At 44.0% G+C, this 19,086-nt stretch overlaps 1 protein-coding gene across 36 annotated transcripts in view; it reads right to left on the bottom strand.

The window, feature by feature from the left end:
* The window catches only part of LOC124008624 (receptor-type tyrosine-protein phosphatase delta-like), a 651,437-nt gene that overhangs the window by 359,824 nt on the left and 272,527 nt on the right, over positions 1–19,086 (bottom strand). For all 36 annotated transcript variants that reach the window (XM_046320037.1, XM_046320036.1, XM_046320049.1 and 33 more), the window contains exon 7: positions 7,031–7,075. The gene's annotated coding sequence lies outside the window, so the exon portion shown is untranslated. The remainder of the gene's footprint in view (positions 1–7,030; positions 7,076–19,086) is intronic.

The raw sequence follows: 19,086 nt of genomic DNA, 5'->3' as shown, positions 1-19,086 counted from the left end.
TATCAGCAATGTTTGGTATTATAAAGTACATCTTTATAATAGTGTAAATGCTAGTCACACGAGCCTCCGCAATGTTGAGTCATTCGGGATATTTTTTTGATACACCCCAGTAATTCAAAGTGATTATCGTTAATATCATTCATATTGGAAGACATTTCAGTGCAGCCTGCTGAAATATTCTCATATCCGGCGGGGCTGGCGCAGCCACTTTCACAGCGACGACAGCAATATTGCGTGTGCTTTGAGTTTATGCAAAGCGCACCATCTCCCTTCGACAGTGCTCAGTCAGAGGGACCGTGGCAAATATCATTAAATGCTCTGCTAACATTTCTCTCTCTCTCTCTTTCTTACCCTTCCCTTTTTTTGCTGGCTATCACTCTGCAGTGCACAGGGGAGAGAGAGTGCATTGATCAGCCAAAGTGAGTCTCCGAGGTGACTCCGCCTCTGAATGGGAATTGCTCATTTCACCTGGGTGCCTAGCTTAGTGGGGCTAACGGGGAGTCACACCAGGAGGGAGTAGAAGCCGAGGCCAGCGTCCCCGGTCAAGGCTTGGCAGGCGGGAGATAAGAGCTTGGGGGCCACTCCTCGACCAGATAGTGCTACTAGAGCTCCCCCCTCTCTCCATTGCTTTCTTACTGGCTGGCAGCATACTCTCTCTCTCCTTCTCACTCTACCTCAATTGCTCACGAGCACACACTGCTACATTCACTCTCATTCTCCCTCTCACTGTCTCGCCTTCCCTACACATATGTGAGAGACTAATAATACATTTGGCGTTCTAGTGAGTCAGCCTTCCGTTCTCGGGCTAAAATAAAAGTAAAACATGGGGCCTTTATTGAGTTCGAAATCACTAACAGTGGACATCCCAGTACAAATATTCAGCACAACACTAGTTGCCCTTCTAATGTACCATGTGTCCATAATACACACAATACTTACACAATACAGCACTAATGTCATGTTTGTCATTTATTATCATGTCTTGTCCCTGTGCTCCCCATTCTATTCGTTTCCCTCTGCTGGTCTTATTAGGTTCTTTCCCTCTTTCTATCCCTCTCTCTCCCCCTCCCTCTCTCACTCTCTCGCTCTCTCTTCTCTCTATCGTTCCGTTCCTGCTCCCAGCTGTTCCTATTCCCCTAATCATCATTTAGTCTTCCCACACCTGTTCCCGATCCTTTCCCCTGATTAGAGTCCCTATTTCTTCCTTTGTGTTCCGTTCCTGTCCCGTCGGTTCCTTGTTTAGAATTCACCGTGCTGTGATTGTGTATCGCCCTGTCCTGTCGTGTTTTTTGCCTTCATCAGATGCTGCGTGTGAGCAGGTGTCTCTGTCAGCTACGGCCTGCGCCTACCCGAAGCGACCTGCAGTCTGTGGCCGCTTCTCCTGTTATTCCCCTCTACAGACTAGAGGATTTCTGTTATTCCCTGTTTGGATATTTCCTGTTAAGGATTCAGGATTTGTCGTTTTCTGTTTGGACTTGAATAAACTCTGTTTCTGTTAAGTCGCTTTTGGGTCCTCTTTCACCTGCATGACAGAAGGAACCGACCAAGGAATGGACCCAGCGACTTCAGACGCTCGTTACACTGCCGTCAAGATCCAAGGAGCCATGCTCGGCAGACACGAGCAGGAATTGTCTGCTGCTCGCCATGCCGTGGAGAACCTGGCCGCTCAGGTTTCCGACCTCTCTGGACAGTTCCAGAGTCTACGTCTCGTGCCACCTGTTACTTCCTGGCCTGCCGAGCATCCAGAACCTAGGGTTAATAACCCACCTTGCTACTCCGGGCAGCCCACTGAGTGCCGCTCCTTTCTCACGCAGTGTGAGATTGTGTTCTCTCTCCAACCCAACACATACTCTAGAGAGAGAGCTCGGGTTGCTTACGTCATTTCACTCCTTACTGGCCGGGCTCGAGAATGGGGCACAGCTATCTGGGAGGCAAGGGCTGATTGCTCTAACAAGTTCCAGAACTTTAAAGAGGAGATGATTCGGGTTTTTGACCGTTCAGTTTTTGGTAGGGAGGCTTCTAGGGCCCTGGCTTCCTTATGCCAAGGTGAACGGTCCATAACGGATTATTCTATTGAGTTTCGCACTCTTGCTGCCTCTAGTGAGTGGAACGAGCCGGCGCTGCTCGCTCGTTTTCTGGAGGGACTCCACGCAGTGGTTAAGGATGAGATTCTCTCCCGGGAGGTTCCTTCAGATGTGGACTCTTTGATTGCTCTCGCCATCCGCATAGAACGACGGGTAGATCTTCGTCACCGGGCTCGTGGAAGAGAGCTCGCATCAACGGTGTTTCCCTGCTCCGCATCGCAACCATCTCCCTCCTCTGGCTTTGAGACTGAGCCCATGCAGCTGGGAGGGATTCACATCTCGACTAAGGAGAGGGAACGGAGGATCACCAACCGCCTGTGCCTCTATTGCGGAGTTGCTGGACATTTTGTTAATTCATGTCCAGTAAGAGGCCAGAGCCCATCAGTAAGCGGAGGGCTACTGGTGAGCGCTACTACTCAGGTCTCTTCATCTAGATCTTGTACTACTATGTCGGTCCATCTACGCTGGACCGGTTCGGGTGCTACATGCAGTGCCTTGATTGACTCTGGGGCTGAGGGTTGTTTCATGGACGAAGCATGGGTTCGGAAACATAACATTCCACCGTTAGACAAGCCTACGCCCATGTTTGCCTTAGATGGTAGTCATCTTCCCAGTATCAAATTTGAGACACTACCTTTAACTCTCACAGTATCTGGTAACCACAGTGAGACTATTTCTTTTTTGATTTTCCGTTCACCGTTTACACCTGTTGTTTTGGGTCATCCCTGGCTAGTATGTCATAATCCTTCTATTAATTGGTCTAGTAATTCTATCCTATCCTGGAACGTTTCTTGTCATGTGAAGTGTTTAATGTCTGCCATCCCTCCCGTTTCTTCTGTCCCTACTTCTCAGGAGGAACCTGGCGATTTGACAGGAGTGCCGGAGGAATATCATGATCTGCGCACGGTCTTCAGTCGGTCCCGAGCCAACTCCCTTCCTCCTCACCGGTCGTATGATTGTAGTATTGATCTCCTTCCGGGGACCACTCCTCCTCGAGGTAGACTATACTCTCTGTCGGCTCCCGAACGTAAGGCTCTCGAGGATTATTTGTCTGTGTCTCTTGACGCCGGTACCATAGTGCCTTCTTCTTCTCCGGCCGGGGCGGGGTTCTTTTTTGTTAAGAAGAAGGACGGTACTCTGCGCCCCTGCGTGGATTATCGAGGGCTGAATGACATAACGGTTAAGAATCGTTATCCGCTTCCCCTTATGTCATCAGCCTTCGAGATTCTGCAGGAGCCAGGTGCTTTACTAAGTTGGACCTTCGTAACGCTTACCATCTCGTGCGCATCAGAGAGGGGGACGAGTGGAAAACGGCGTTTAACACTCCGTTAGGGCATTTTGAGTACCGGGTTCTGCCGTTCGGTCTCGCCAATGCGCCAGCTGTTTTTCAGGCATTAGTTAATGATGTTCTGAGAGACATGCTGAACATCTTTGTTTTTGTCTATCTTGACGATATCCTGATTTTTTCTCCGTCACTCGAGATTCATGTTCAGCACGTTCGACGTGTTCTACAGCGCCTTTTAGAGAATTGTCTCTACGTAAAGGCTGAGAAGTGCTCTTTTCATGTCTCCTCCGTTACTTTTCTCGGTTCCGTTATTTCCGCTGAAGGCATTCAGATGGATTCCGCTAAGGTCCAAGCTGTCAGTGATTGGCCCGTTCCAAGGTCACGTGTCGAGTTGCAGCGCTTTTTAGGTTTCGCTAATTTCTATCGGCGTTTCATTCGTAATTTCGGTCAAGTTGCTGCCCCTCTCACAGCTCTTACTTCTGTCAAGACGTGTTTTAAGTGGTCCGGTTCCGCCCAGGGAGCTTTTGATCTTCTAAAGGAACGTTTTACGTCCGCTCCTATCCTCGTTACTCCTGACGTCACTAGACAATTCATTGTCGAGGTTGACGCTTCAGAGGTAGGCGTGGGAGCCATTCTATCCCAGCGCTTCCAGTCTGACGATAAGGTTCATCCTTGCGCTTATTTTTCTCATCGCCTGTCGCCATCTGAGCGCAACTATGATGTGGGTAACCGTGAACTGCTCGCCATCCGCTTAGCCCTAGGCGAATGGCGACAGTGGTTGGAGGGGGCGACCGTTCCTTTTGTCGTTTGGACAGACCATAAGAACCTTGAGTACATCCGTTCTGCCAAACGACTTAATGCCCGTCAAGCTCGTTGGGCGTTGTTTTTCGCTCGTTTCGAGTTTGTGATTTCTTACCGTCCGGGTAGCAAGAACACCAAGCCTGATGCCTTATCCCGTCTGTTTAGTTCTTCTGTGGCTTCTACTGATCCCGAGGGGATTCTTCCTTATGGGCGTGTTGTCGGGTTAACAGTCTGGGGAATTGAAAGACAGGTTAAGCAAGCACTCACGCACACTGCGTCGCCGCGCGCTTGTCCTAGTAACCTCCTTTTCGTTCCTGTTTCCACTCGTCTGGCTGTTCTTCAGTGGGCTCACTCTGCCAAGTTAGCTGGTCATCCCGGTGTTCGAGGCACTCTTGCGTCTATTCGCCAGCGCTTTTGGTGGCCGACTCAGGAGCGTGACACGCGCCGTTTCGTGGCTGCTTGTTCGGACTGCGCGCAGACTAAGTCGGGTAACTCTCCTCCTGCCGGTCGTCTCAGACCGCTCCCATTCCTTCTCGACCATGGTCTCACATCGCCTTAGACTTCATTACCGGTCTGCCTTTGTCTGCGGGGAAGACTATGAGAGCCGCCAATAAACGCAGGATTAAGAGTCCAAGGTATTGTTGCGGCCAGAGAGTGTGGCTTTCCACTCGCAACCTTCCTCTTACGACAGCTTCTCGTAAGTTGACTCCGCGGTTCATTGGTCCGTTCCGTGTCTCCCAGGTCGTCAATCCTGTCGCTGTGCGACTGCTTCTTCCGCGACATCTTCGTCGCGTCCATCCTGTCTTCCATGTCTCCTGTGTTAAGCCCTTTCTTCGCACCCCCGTTCGTCTTCCCTCCCCCTCCCGTCCTTGTCGAGAGCGCACCTATTTACAAGGTACATAAGATCATGGACATGCGTTCTCGGGACGGGGTCACCAATACTTAGTGGATTGGGAGGGTTACGGTCCTGAGGAGAGGAGTTGGGTTCCGTCTCGGGACGTGCTGGACCGTTCACTCATCGATGATTTCCTCCGTTGCCGCCAGGATTCCTCCTCGAGTGCGCCAGGAGGCGCTCGGTGAGTGGGGGGTACTGTCATGTTTGTCATTTATTATCATGTCTTGTCCCTGTGCTCCCCATTCTATTCGTTTCCCTCTGCTGGTCTTATTAGGTTCTTTCCCTCTTTCTATCCCTCTCTCTCCCCTCCCTCTCTCACTCTCTCGCTCTCTCTTCTCTCTATCGTTCCGTTCCTGCTCCCAGCTGTTCCTATTCCCCTAATCATCATTTAGTCTTCCCACACCTGTTCCCGATCCTTTCCCCTGATTAGAGTCCCTATTTCTTCCTTTGTGTTCCGTTCCTGTCCCGTCGGTTCCTTGTTTAGAATTCACCGTGCTGTGATTGTGTATCGCCCTGTCCTGTCGTGTTTTTTGCCTTCATCAGATGCTGCGTGTGAGCAGGTGTCTCTGTCAGCTACGGCCTGCGCCTACCCGAAGCGACCTGCAGTCTGTGGCCGCTTCTCCTGTTATTCCCCTCTACAGACTAGAGGATTTCTGTTATTCCCTGTTTGGACATTTCCTGTTAAGGATTCAGGATTTGTCGTTTTCTGTTTGGACTTGAATAAACTCTGTTTCTGTTAAGTCGCTTTTGGGTCCTCTTTCACCTGCATGACAACTAACATGATGTCCAAAGCAGATGTTTAGACAGCAATTTATAAGGGCAATTAAAACATTTAGCAATTTTAGACGACCAGCTATTTTTACGTAGCTCTGTTACACAAAGTTATAGGGGTGTAATGTTTTTCAAATCAAATCAAATTTCATTTGTCACATGCACCGAATACAATAGATGTAGACATTACCGTGAAAAGTGTCTTACAAGCCCTTAACCAACAATGCAGTTCAAGAAATAGAGATAAGAAAATATTTACTAACTAAAAAAATATTTCAATTTGGTTAATTGTTCAGCAGCCTTATGGCTTAGGGTAGAAGCTGTTAAGGAGCCTTTTGGTCCTAGACTTGGCACTCCGGTACATAGAAATTTACATATTTTTTTATTTTCAACAAGGATTTAGTAAACCATTAACAAAGCTTTGGAACAATCTTAACAATAAATTGCAACATAATGAACCAACTTCGCTGCCAGTGTTAATTCAACATGTCCTAAACTTGTGTGGCCTTAACATGCATCCCTGCTGCACACCTAATTCTTCACAAGTCCACCACGCAATCCAGCCGGTCACTTAATTTCCCTACTTCATTCTCCACGTGTTCCAAATACATCCTCCTCACCAACTACATCCTTATTCAGTCTATCTCTCCTAGTCTGCCTCCTCTGTGACAGTCTCATCACGATCTATCAATCAGGCTTCTGAAGCCTAGCACACAGCACAAGGCATGGCCAGTCTGGCCTCATCAGAGCCAGTCAGTCTCCCTCTCTCTAAAAGGTTTTGCTTGCCAGATCCAGCCTTTTCTCTCCACTAACCAAGGGAGAGATGGCAGAACAATGACCTGATCCGAGCCATATGATTTGCGGTTGATTCTCTTTCTATGGAAGAGATTGACTGAAAATTGCTTCCAGTATGGACTATTTTACGCTTGTTTTCAATTCAGACACAGAACATTATCTGAAATGACTGCTTTTGAAATGGAATTAATCCCAATCCAGGGGCTAATTGAAATGGTAATTAACAAATTGTGTTGTTATACCCATTGTGGCAAATCTATTGTCCACACTGGTTGATTGTGTGGGACCAGTGTCAGCCTTGTTAACCCATCCAGGCAGCTCTGGCACTCAACGCATGGACATAATGGCTCCAAATTGGCAATCACATTTCAACACACCACATCCATCTCAAAATCGTACCTCCTCTCAAGCCTCATCCTGTGGTTGTCGTCTCAGGAAAGAGAACTGGAATGACAAGAGAAAGAAAAAACATGATATATAACCGCAACATGACATCTTGTCACAGAAATAATATTATTAAAGCATATCATCATATTTCAAAGTTGATTTGTTTATAGAATTAACCATTATGTAACAACAAAACAACATTTTATCACTGGTACCATTTGGGTGCCAAACACTCGCTTGGCGGGTAACACACAAATTTCCTGCACAATCCTAAAAATGACTTAGCAGAAATATTGATTGGCTTTGTGGCCTATAATGAAAACATACAGTATGTAATTACGTTCTCCTTAAAGCAGCACCACAAATTACACTTGTGGAATTGATTATTTACTGTGCCGGGAAGATTTGCTCAGGCTATTTCCTGCTAAATGATACGGTGCCCATACAAGCCTGTGGACTGATATTCTTGTAAATATTAGCTACTTATTGAACCAAAAGGGAGAAATGTGCTTTAGGTTGTTCCGACAAAATGATGCAGTGATAAAAATTAAATAAAAATTGCCAAATTGGATGCACCCTAATTTCAGTCGTCATGCTTCAAGGTCCCTGATTTGGCCGTTTTTCATCAATGTTCATTAAGAAATACTAGTGGTCATGACTGAAGGCAAACATGAGTTGTCTTGGGGGTGTGGTTTGATGTGGGTATTTCTTGGATGTGTCTTTGCCATTCAATCACAACAAACAAGGGCAGTAGTGAGTACAGTGAGGTAAACTAAGCTATGGAGAAAACTGAGTTTTGAAGTTGAGGACTTCTTCCCTCCCGACTGACTCGCCATCCTAAGACGGTCAGCTAATTCAGTTCTATGCGTAGGCTAAAGCCTTTGCTGCCCTTGTGTTAAGCCAAAATGACAGCATCTACCTAGCAAGGCTTGGTGATAGCTGCAGCATGCTCTCCTATCCAGCTGATATTTCTGTGTCAAATCTTTTATGGCAAGATAGCAAGAGCCAGTGTTTAGAATGTGGTTCATAAGACACTTGTTCTACAACATCTGGCTATGAAAGCAGCTGGCAACTCAGTTTCAACGTTTCATCACGTTATGTTACTGTGGAAATGGTATCAACTGTGAATTGTCCTACAACACAATCAGCTGTCCTACAACACAATATTCTATAACTTGCTAGTTTTGTCTCGTCTCTCCTTATGTCCACTGTTAGATCTTTCCCTTGGGGACAAATCCTAGAACTACTAGTATCCCTACAACAGGCGTAGGCTACATGTGTAAATTGCACCATCATCTCCCAGCATGAGTGCAGATACATTTATCAACAACAACAAACAATGGATGAGTGTGTTTGTGTTACAAAGACAAAACATTTTATGCTGTAAATATCATATTGATGTGCTTATAATGACAATATGCCTAAACATACAAATAAGTTGTGTTTAGAGTACAACTTAAGATGTCTAACCAGAACAGCATTTGTCTATTGTGCCAAATATAAGGAGTTGGTTGTCAACCACATATTGACATGCACAGCTCTCGGAGGTTCTGTTTTCAAGTCTCCAGTGGGTGATAAAGTCCCATCCATGATATACAGTTGAAGTTCGGGAGTTTATATACACCTTAGACAAATACATTTAAACTCAGTTTTTCACAATTCCTGGCATTTAATCCTAGTAAAGATTCCCTGTCTTAGGTCAGTTAAGATCACCACTTTATTTAAAGAATGTGAAATGTCAGAATAATAGTAGAGAGAAATATTTATTTCAACTTTTATTTCTTTCATCACATTCCCAGTGGGTCAGAAGTTTACTTACACTCAATTAGTATTTGGTAGCATTGCCTTTAAATGTTTTACCTTGGGACAAACGTTTTGGGTAGCCTTCCACAAGCTTCCTACAATACGTCGGGTGAATTTTGGCCCATTCCTCCTGACAGAGCTGGTGTAACTGAGTCAGGTTTGTAGGACTCCTTGCTCGCACACGCTTTTTCAGGATTCAGGGCTTTGTGGGCTTTGTGATGGCAACTCCAATACGTTGACTTTGTTTTCCTTAAGCCATTTTGCCACAACTTTGGAAGTATGCTTGTGGTCATTGTTCATTTGCTACCCATTTGATGTCTTGAGATGTTGCTTCAATATATCCACATAATTGTCCTTCTCATGATGCCATGTATTTTGTGAATTGCACCAATCCCTGCTGTAGCAAAGCACCCCCAAAATATGATGCTGCCACCCCCATGCTTCACGGTTGGGATGGTGCTCTTCGGCATGCAAGCTTCCCCCTTTTCCCTCCAAACATAACGATGGTCATTATGGCCAAACAGTTCTATTTTTTGTTTCATCAGACTAGAGGACATTTCTCCAAAAAGTATGATCTTTGTACCCATGTGCAGTTGCAAACCGCAGTCTTGCTTTTTATTGGCGGTTTTGGAGCAGTGGATTCTTCCTTGCTGAGCGGCCTTTCAGGTTATGTCAATACAGGACTTGTTTACTGTGGATATAGATACTTTGGTACCTGTTTCCTCCAGCAACTTCACAAGGTCCTTTGCTGTTGTTCTGGAATTGATTTGCACTTTTCGCACCAAAGTACGTTCATCTCTAGGAGACAGAACGCATCACCTTCCTGAGCGGTATGATGACTGCGTGGTCCCATTGTGTTAGTACTTGCGTACTATTGTTTGTACAGAAGGACGTGGTACCTTCAGGTGTTTGGAAATTGCTCCCAATGATGAACCAGACTTGTGGAGGTATAAAAACAAAATCTCATTTTTTGGCTAATTTCTTTTGACTTTCCCATGATGTCAAGCAAAGAGACATAGTTTGAAGGTAGGCCTTGAAATACATCCACAGGTACATCTCTAATTGACTCAAATGATGTCAATTAGCCTATCAGAAGCTTCTAAAGACATGACATAATTTTGGGGGAATTTTCCAAGCTGTTTACAGGCACAGTCAACTTAGTGTATGTAAACTTCTGACTCACTGGAATTGTGATATAGTGAATTCTAAGTGAAATAATCCGTCTGTAAATTTTTTGGGGAAAAATTACTTGTGTAATGCACAAAGTAGATGTCCTAACCGACTTGCCAAAACAATAGTTTGTCAACAAGAAATTTGTGAAGCGGTTGAAAGACGAGTTTTAATGACTCCAACCTAAGTGTATGTAAACTTCCAAATTCAACTGTAAGTATTCACACCCCTGAGTCAATACTTTGTAAAAGAAGCCCATACCCCAATTAATTGAAGCTTTTCTGAGGTCAAAAGAGGGTACAACTCAATATTAGGAAGGTGTTCCTCATGTTTTGTGCACTGTTTTGTGTATAAACATGTGTGTTTCTTTCTAAATCCTGTCCAAACAATTGAACTAGCCACAACTGGACTCCAATCAAGTTGAAGTGACATCTCAAGGATGATGATCAAAGGAAATTGGATGCACCTGAGCTCAATTTGGAGTGGCATTGCAAAGGGATGGGAATACTTAGGTAATTGACAATTCCCGTATTTCATTTTCAATACATTTGCAAGAAAATCTAAAAACATCTTTTACATTTGTCATAATGGGGTATTGTGTGTAGATGGCACAAACAAATACAAAATAATCCATTGTGAATTCAGGCTGTAACAACAACAAAATGTGGAATAGGTCAAGGGGTAATGGATAAGTGCAGTCAGGTGGCAGGAAGGGTGGAGTGCATGACAGTCCATCCTGGATATGACCCATGGGTCCAGCATGAGGAGTCCAATATCTACAGGCAGATGTGAGTTTCAGGAGGATGGCACTCTTCTCATAACACTCTGTAGCCTACAGAGTAATTCATATGAGAAGAGTGTAATTGCTAAATGTACGTAGATATTCTAAACAAAGTGTTTTGATACATTTCAAGTGTAACAGTTCCATGTAGAATGAACCATACTTCATAACACTGTAGAAGCAGTGTCTGCTAATATAACAATGTGTAAATATTATACCTTCCTGTATGGTGTCCCGTAAGACGGGGCGGCAGGGTAGCCTAGTGGTTATTAACTAGGCAAGTCAGTTAAGAACAAATTCTTATTATATTGGCCTAGGAACAGTGGGTTAACTGCCTTGTTCAGGGGCAGAGCAACAGATTTTTACCTTGTCAGCTCGGGGATTCAATCTTGCAACCTTTCGGTTACTAGTCCAACACTGTAACCACTAGGCTACCTGCCGCCCCACATGGAATCCAACAGTAAATACAAGGCTGAACATAGCCAATCAGATATCCAGATTCACAGCTAATTCACAAGGGAGGGCCTCCCGAGTGGGCAGCAGTCTAAGGCACTGCATTGCAGAGCTAGAGGCGTCACTACAGATACAGGTTTGATCACAGACTGTGTCGCACCTGGCCGCGACCGGGAGACCCATGAGGCGGCGCACAACTGACCCAGCATCGTTTGGGTTAGGGGAGGGTTTGGCCGGCCAGGATGTCCTTGTCCCATCGAGCTCTTGCGACTCCTGTGGCAGGCTGGCACATGCACACTGACACGGTCGCCAGACGGACGGTGTTTCCTCTGTGTGCCTTGCTTCCCGTTTAAGCTACCAGTGTGTCAAGAAGCATTGCGGGTTGGCAGGTACGTGTTTCCAGGGACGCTTGGCTCTCGACCTTCGCCTCTCCTGAGTCCGAAGAGGAGTTGCAGTGATGGGACAAGACTGTAACTACCAATTTGATATCACGAAAAAGGGAAGAAAAAAAAACATTTAAAAATATATACAAATAAATATTTCACAAGGGAGACATGCCGATATGTCTCTGATTGGTTGGCATTGCTCAATCGGGCCCAGACATAGTCCATTGGCACAGTGGAAGGTGGCACTTCCTTACAACATACTGTACAAGATACACTGATACACACAGCACTGATTACATTATCAATCGTGGTTAGGTGAATTCCAGGACAGAAAGTATTTTGACTATTGACTAGATCAAATGTGACCAACCGGATTCAAGTTTCCTCGATTATTCTGAAGCAAGACTGGTGTCTGGCCACTGCTCCAGCCTTCTGTAACAGCTCCTGATATGGCTGAGGCATTCCCACGACGCTGGTGAACAACAAATCCACCAGGTTTTGTACGTAGCCTGTGAAAATCATCACTCAATAAACAGCGGGGAAAAAGTGAGGAAAATAACTTTCTCTAGTTTCAAAGTAATGTATATGCTAATAGAGAGATCGTAACTACATAATATATTCAGGCCGGTGACGCTGACACTGTTACTATGCAACCAGTTGTGTACGCTGCTGAATGTTTACTGATACATTTTGCTATTTGCTACTAGAGTCATCGCTATATTTGTAGTAGACAAGTACCACCCTTCATTTATTTTTGCCCTCGAAAAGAGACAATTAACTTTTATGATAACAGGCATGTTGTTTTGGGTTAGCAGCCCCCGAATGCTAGCTACCTAACTTGCAAATCCGGGTTAGCTATCATATCTTTGTCCGAGTTTAAACAAGTTCGCTAGATAGAGAATGTTAGCTAGCCAGATTGAGTTGAAACATTATTGAAAACAAGCTGGCTACATCCTATGTTTAGCTAGCAAGGTAGCATCCAAGTGCCTGCCCTGTATTGACCCTAAATGCCAATGGGCTACAGTTAACGGTGACTAACCCCATTCCGTACAAATTTACAGGCTGCAAAGAAAACTAATGGGACTGTAGCGACTGTGTTGACATCTAAATCTAGGGTGTGAACTACGTTTCTATTCAAAGGTTGATTGACATGGTGATAATGGCTCAATAATATTGGAGAAAAATTAAAAAAACTGACCCCCTCCGACGCTGTACGTTAAATTGTGACATGTCATGACTTAACGTACAGCACGCATGTAGCAACTAATTCTGTGTCTTACAGCCTCTCTTCACCAGGTGCATCGCTTCTCTCACCGTTTAAAAACGAGAGGGAGGGACAGGGACAGGTTAAGGGGGATACCTAGTCATTTTTTGCGTCATCACTGCAAGCCCTCATGACTCTCAAAAGCCGCTGTTCACTTCTGAAGATAATTTTAGCGCCGCCCTAAAAACCCGATTCAAATTCAAAACAAACCTTCAAACAGGTATGTAATGACACATTATATAAACTCTTTATAGTGTTTTATTTACATTTTAGAAGTGATAAGGTGATAAGTTGGACAGATCGGGTGAAAAAAGCCATTTCCCCACATGACATATCTCTCCCTTTCACTATCACGCAATAGGTTTCACTTCCCCAACTGCCACTTTTAGAAACACAGACGGAGCTCATTGCTTTCATCGGAGCGCGATGTACAAAAGTGAGTTAGTTAACGCTAGGTCTTGTTCGCAAGGTAATTAGCTAACATGATCTATGCACATCTTCCTCTGACATGCAACATCACATTACACGTTAGCTACAGCATCATTCCCCTTTCATCTGTGTTATCATTTCTAGCCTGGCTTGCTAGCAAATAATTTTGTATAACCAAAAGTAGCTACCATCTAGCTGGGTACCAGCTATCTACTTAGATAACATACTCACCCACACCAGTGGTATGATGGTTGACATGCAGCAGAAGTGACCCTGTCGGTTGTCCATTGCTGGCCATCTGGTAATATTGTTGAAATGCATCGGAAGTTTGCACCAACTTTATGGAAGCCAATTTTCACTCCTATTTGCTGGGCGAAATATGCATGAGTTGCACCCATATGCAGACTTGACAAAACATTTTCACATGGCAGCTGGGGGCAGACCACAACGCGTTGTCTCTGGACATTATTGGAAAAAGTGGGCATGTAAGGAATCCGTATCCAACCCTTCAGTAAATTGTGACAAACTCACAAACTCACATGACCCAAATTATCCTATTCACACTTTGTAGTCAATTTTGACACTAGAATGAATGTTTCTGACTCGGTGTTATCGGTGACGCATAGGATGTTTAAAACCAGAGTAGTTGGTTCTAAGGAGCAGTTAACCTTTAAGAAGTTGTGATGGCAGTGGGTATAATAGTATGAGAAGGAAGGAAACCGCGCGGACATGAGTTGCCATGGCAAGACCACTGATGTGAAATTTGTGCGTGCAGTTATTATTTTAATTTGCCCAGGATTTAAATGAACATTGGATTAATCATATCTAGTATGTGAATGTTTGTCATAGCTGAGAAGCCAACCTGAACATCCTCAGATGTCTCTATTTGCATAAACCACTGCTTTCATTTAGATTAAAGACATTTTACAAGTAAACAGAGGACGGAAAAACGTGGTTATGCAAGTAAAAGTGGGTGGTGGAGTCTGCCCTCAAATCCTGCCTGAAACAATAGTGTGGGTTGCCGAGTTCCCCTTATCTACAGTATGTTCCCCTGATACATCCTGTCCATACTAACGAACACACAAATTAAAATGTAGAACAGGGGAATATATGGGGAAGGCCAATTTGATGTGGCCAGGAATACATCATTAGGACCCGATTTGGCCTTGTAATTATAATATTATCACAAAGATAATGTTCATTGAAAATAAATTACACTTTGATGGATTCTATGCCACAATATGACACAGATGTTGCGTTTGCTGAGGGAGTAAAAAATCGAATAAAAAAAGACCCAAAAACGAATAGCAGAAAAAGTGACAAGAAAGCTATCGGCACAGTTTCCTGTCCGAGATACAACCATATTTCATTACACGGCATTGAGGCTTAGGAGGCAATCAAGCATATTTAGCCTTCCTCGTCTCGGCCGGAAGCAATTATTACTCCTCAGTTTTTTACTGTGCTCCGCCATGGGGAAAATGAATCGCAGTACTTATCAGCTCAATGCATACACAAGTGACTGGGGGGAAAGGGGCTGGACAGGACGCGAGCCATAGGTTACCTTTGAATCCATTAGCTTTGAAACATCAGCACATCTAGGGGCGTGCGGCAAGATTACCATAAAAATGTCACCCAAAAAAGCATTGTTATTTGCATTAATATTGGACAGGGCTAAACAGAGATAAACATCAAGTAGTGAAGGTGAGGGTTTATGACCTGTAGCAGTGTGTTGCTGTCTGCATCTCTAAAATATCTGGCACTAGACTTGTCAGGATTTGTGACTGATTATATGGTTGGCGATCAATGGCACTGCATCATCCCTCAGCTCTAAACCCAAAGTATGGCATATAGGCCTACTCTAATCTGAATATACATTTGTGGATCTCTTCATATGATCTGTGCTCTACGAGTTACAGTGATGGACAACTGTTGTTGTTGATAATATCACAATATTGATTTAGCCATAAAGCATTATAGCAGTCTATCCTGTAAAGGTGTTATCAAATCAACAAATTTAGAATGTAATTTATATTTTTACTTGTTTTTGTTATGTACAATTTAAGTGAGTAAAGTGGGATATTAGCATACCTAATTTTGAAAATCAGTGAAAACAGATGTGAATTTGAGTAGTATAAGTTGAGAGCAGAGTGGACAAGGCCTAAATGACTCAGCTAATTTGTGCATGGGTCACTGCTAGTCAACAGAATTGAAGTGGGCAGGTGGATTACTTAAACTCTCAGTCAGTGGCGTATCAAAGTCGATCTAAGACATCCCTCAGCTTCATCCCTCCTTCATAACCTGGAGTAATGAGACCCCTGTGGGATTTGAGAAGAGCCCGAAGGTAGGAAACCTGAAGTAGTTCAGGGAATCTCATAGGCCTCTATTAATCTAGTGAAATTAAACCCTTCTCAAAGGTTTCTGAGGGGACCTGCAGTGGACAGGTGGAGAAAAAGGTGAGGTCCTGGTTTAATCTTGGAAGGCACTTGAGAAACTACACGACTGATCTGGGGCCAGTGGCCTTCAGTAGATGACAGGGATTATCTGCCCGGCAGGTTTGCAAACAAGTATACATGCACATGCATGCTCCCTCGTACACACGTACCAAATAATTTAGCTTGAACTGACACATCACCTGGCGTTCAAGTCAAACAATCTCAAATTAAGTGTTTCTCTGTAGTTGTGCTATGTTTAGAAGTTACATTATGCTTCCTAAATGTCTATGCATGGTGGATGTGTGATTGCTTTGAATGTAGAACAAAACACTACAAAATACAGTTGAACTATCTCTCCAAAAAAACATAACATGATAATGGAAAGTAAACACCAACATATTAGATATGAATACGCCATTGACTTTGTGGAGGTAATGGTCCTCGTTCACTTCAGAGGCACCAGATCACTAGTGTCCATCTGGCGTAACGTGTGCTCTTTCTCCATTTCCAGTTCTCTTTAGTTTCTGGGCATCCTCCCCAAACCCATAACTCAAATATCCCCCACTCCCCAGTGATTGGGCTGTCATAATCATCAGCATTTAGGCCTCAATGAGCTTGATTTACAAGTGTGGACATGGTAACAGCACGGCGCCAGGGGTGCCTGTCTCCTATCACCCAACCCAATTATCCCTACTCAACCACTTTGAGGCCTACTGGTAGTGAAGATGAGATTCCAAACAGCATTATTAGGACAAATAAGGTAAGTGTGATCACAGTAGGTCTCCCTTGTGAAACCTTGACTTGCTTGACATAGTAGTGTGGGATCCTCTTCCTGATGTATAATTTGCGAATTTTATGATATTTAAACCATCATATACCTAGGTCATCCATTTACACCAGTATCTGAGAAAATGGGCATTATTATGTACAGTAAATTGTTTTCCTAAACTCACAGAAAATAGTTGGAAGGCGGCTACTAAAAAAGCATAGTCATTTTTGCCGTTTTACTAAGGCTATAGATGCATTTCCAAGGTTTTACTCCTACATATATGACCCGTCCTTTTGAATGCAGTATTCAAAAGGACTTTGATCACGATGGATAAGCGTGGCTACAAAAAAAGCCATAGTAATTTGTGCTGTTTTACTAAGGCTATAGATGCAATTTCAAAGTTGAATTTCTTTACTCCATACATTTATGACACGTCCTTTTGAATGCAACATTCAAAAGGACATTGACCATGGTTGATAAGCCTTTGGGCAAACCCATAACACCTTTCTCACCCCCCTCATCCATACAATATTCTATACAACATATCATATTAGCCTGCATTAACCCACAGTTCTGGGCCTCTTAAATGATAGGCCACATAAATCTGTTTTTAGAAACACACACAACAATATTTATATGTGGATTCCAAACCCCCTGTAGATAGCTCCCCTCGCTTATCACTGTTTGAATACAGCCAGCATTTTAAAAGCACTCTGCTTCTACGGAGGAAGAGTGGGGGTTATGGAGTTTTGTTTCGATTATTTTTCCAGAAAGATGGAGTTCTTAGCGGGGCCTCATCCTTGGCTGAAAAATGTAATTACTTCTCCTTCATATGAAAAATAACATTCCAATGTGAGAAAATAAAATGACATTCCTTTCATCTACTCTGCTTTCACCAGGGATAGTTTAAGTCCATACCAACATGTAGATTGGACTTCTGTTGAATTATGTGTTGCAGGCAAGTCTGGCAATACAAAAAATCCATGAAAGTGCATGGAAAATTAGATAATGGCATTCATGGATGATTGACAGCTTCATCGAGTCAATCGATCAAGGAATTATGGCAACATTGTTTAGTGAGGAATGAATGAATGAATGGAATGTTCCAAATCAGAGGAATGCCACAGTCATGAGGCTTCCTCTCCATGTCTTCCTTCCTAAGGGAGCCAATACGAGGCGTTCAATATATTGCTTCCAGCTATGTTTTTAGATCAGTGCAGGCGAAAGAGAGATGCATGTTGGAGAAGATAGAGAAAATAGGCCTTTACAGTCAAGAGAACTGGCACGTCAAATGATGGCTTGGATGTCTTCAATAGAGACTGCATATTTATTCACTCTCAAGACACAGACAATCACTCATTTACTGTATGTAAACAGAATACACACACAGAAACACACATCACACTTGAACACACGATTGCACATGTATGCATGTATTTTCATGAACCACGCATGACTCTTCTGACACTCATCATGTGGAAGATGTCTGTGATGAATTCAGGTATGCGGTATATCATACTGTTGAGTTGGAGACACCGTGGTTGAAGAATAAATGCAGAAATTCAAAATCAAGCAACCAATTGTGTCAGTCAGTATTTGTACAGCTTTGTATCAAGTAGTGCATCCTCAAAACAGCAACATCGATGACATTAAAACTATGAAACATAAGGCAAATTAATCAAATCCTCTTTTGTCTAATCATCCACATTCTACACGACTCGCTGGTTCTATTTTGGGGCAAAGAAATACGAGGCGTTATTTCCGAATGAGAAGAATATTGTCTTTCCATTGCATCAGATGAACAAGCCGGGATATGGGCTGAAATTATGCATGCTTTTGATGGACCTCAGGAAGCTGGTGAGGGGAGGATGGCTCATAATAATGACTGGAATAAAGTGAATGGAATGGTATCACCACAAGTAAAACGTGTGTGTGATGTGTCGATACCATTCCATTAATGCCATTCCAGCCATTGCTATGAGCCTGTCCTCCCCAATTAAGGTACCACCAGCCGCTATGTGACGGACAGAATGAGGAATGGAGGTGGGGAGGCTTTTTATAGACAACACGGGTGATGGTGGCGATGTGAAAGGAGGAGAGGATGTGGGGGATTCAAGATGCGCCATTCCAGAGACTCTCCCGCTCTCCTAACACGGTACAATGCCAACAGCATGGGCCGCTGAACAGACAGATGGTGAGTGTGGCGCCATCGGACTTGAGACGAGAGGAGCGATAGAGAGAGGAGGTGGAGGAGGAGGTGGCAGAAAGAATAAAGCAACAAAAACTAAGGGAGGGAGGGAGGTTGGGGCGGGTGGGTTCGGGGGGGACTTCCTTTGGGATAACATTCATCTTGTATGAGCTTCTTTGCATGTACAAATAGGCTTTGTACTTCATTACTGCATGAAATAAAAGTTGATTCTCACTGTCACTTTTCATTCCCGGACAAGGAGGGATGAAGACGTTGTCTAAGGTAAAAGACCTGGTAGTGTCTTGCAGTGGAGGGGGAGGAATGGAATATTTTAAAAGTGCTAAAGGGGGGAGTGGGATATTTCAGTGGCAGGGAGATGTTACATTGCTTGAC

This window comes from Oncorhynchus gorbuscha, linkage group LG21, assembly GCF_021184085.1.
Source record: "Oncorhynchus gorbuscha isolate QuinsamMale2020 ecotype Even-year linkage group LG21, OgorEven_v1.0, whole genome shotgun sequence".
Taxonomy (NCBI): domain Eukaryota; kingdom Metazoa; phylum Chordata; class Actinopteri; order Salmoniformes; family Salmonidae; genus Oncorhynchus; species Oncorhynchus gorbuscha.
The sequence above is the reverse complement of the archived record's forward strand: the minus strand, read 5'-3'. Positions and strand labels throughout refer to the sequence as shown.